This window comes from Bactrocera latifrons, unplaced genomic scaffold (genome assembly GCF_001853355.1).
Source record: "Bactrocera latifrons isolate USDA-ARS-PBARC rearing strain unplaced genomic scaffold, ASM185335v1 scaffold_360, whole genome shotgun sequence".
Classification (NCBI taxonomy): domain Eukaryota; kingdom Metazoa; phylum Arthropoda; class Insecta; order Diptera; family Tephritidae; genus Bactrocera; species Bactrocera latifrons.
In genome coordinates this window covers 151378-153185 of record NW_017537002.1, presented here as the reverse complement: position 1 = coordinate 153185, position 1808 = coordinate 151378, and positions in this window count along the sequence as shown.

The window sequence follows — 1808 nt, the reverse complement described above, 5'->3', positions numbered from 1 at the left end:
ACCCACCCCTACATACCCCAGCCCAATTACCAGTGATACCGAGATGTCTCTTTTCAGCCAATTACACGCAAAATTCCCCAATCTTAACGTCCTCATAACACCAAATACATATAAAACAACATTACCGTCACACAAGTCAACCAACATAGATAAGTCATAAATATAAATATCCTTATACTAACCCTTTAATTCATATATAAACACACATATTTTATAACAAATGTTACCATTATTACAGTGGAACATAAACGGTTATCACAATACCTACATTGAACTTGAAATCCTAATAAAGATGTATAAACCCTCCATTATACTTCTAAACGAAACTCACCTTGCCCACAATTCCTCTGCCCCCACCCCCAAATCCTACGTAGGGCACTTCCACAACCTACCTCACATAATTTCAAAGAAACAAGGAATCGCCATTCTGGTTAAGAGAAACCTTCCTTCAATATATCCTCACTACCCATAGAACTTCAAACCCCCATCAGAATCACAATAACTTGCGCTTATTCCCCGCCAAGTCAATCAATAACAACAACTGACTTTTACAATATTTTCCCCTCCCCTCCCCAACCCTTCATCCTTGCAGGAGACTTTAACGCTTGGAGTCCGCTCTGGGGATCTGCCTCCTATAATCAGAGAGGACATTCTATAGAAGATGCCATCTCCAACTGCATCGTACTAAACGACGGTTCCCCCACCCACTTGTCAACCCACTCAACCTTTACTCATATTGACCTTACGCTTTCCTCTCCCTCCCTTTCCAACAACTCATCATGGCACCTTATAGATGACCCTCACGGCAGCAATCACTTCCCGATCCTCATCAAAATTCTCACATCCCGACCCACCATTCCCTTCTCTCCCAGGATCAAATTTAAAACAGATAGAGCGGATTTCCCTCCTTTCCCTCGACTTTCAAAAAGCATTTGATCGGATTGGAACTCCGGTAGTACTAAGACAACTCGACAAATGGAAGATCGGTCCCAAAATGTACAATTTTATAAAATCATTTCTCTCAAATCGAAAATTAAGTGTACTTATATCCAACACCCGCTCTTCCATTTTTCCACTCGATAATGGCACCCCGCAGGACTCCCCCTTATCAGTCATCTTGTTCATTATAGCCTTCAATGAAATTAGCGACATCTTTAAGAAGTTCTCAAACATCGAACACCTAATACACGCAGACGACGTTTTGTTGTTTTCCAAATCCAATGATCAAACAGATGTCATGAGGACCTTTTCCAAAATCCTACGCCTAGTATCAACATGGTCCCTCGGACCCCTCAATTTGTCCCATTAAAACCAAAATGCTCCATATATGCCAAAAACGACTCTAAATCTAAAGTTTCTCGGTATTGTATTCGATCTCAAATATTCCTTTCAACAGCACTGTAAATACGTTAAGGAAAGACTATATGTAAAATTAAACATTATTAAGTACTTATCAAGTAAACGCTCGCTGATTAGTTCAGCTCGGTTGGTTGGCGTGACAAACGCCCTCATCTTATCAACCATCAACTACGGCATAGAAATCTATGGATTACACGCTAAACAAAASTTAAAGATGATCGCTGCTCCCTACCACGCGGCAGTGCGAAGATCCATACGCGCATTTCCAACGTTACCCATAAAAAATATTCTGATCGAATCGGGTTTGCCAGCTCTTCACGACAACATGGAAGACAAAATATTCAGACTCTATTCAAGGCTCACTCCAAGCCCCAATCCTCCTGTCCGCAAAGACTTCTAATCTGCCGCCTATTATATACCGAATTTTATTGAAATGGTCGAGTACTTCC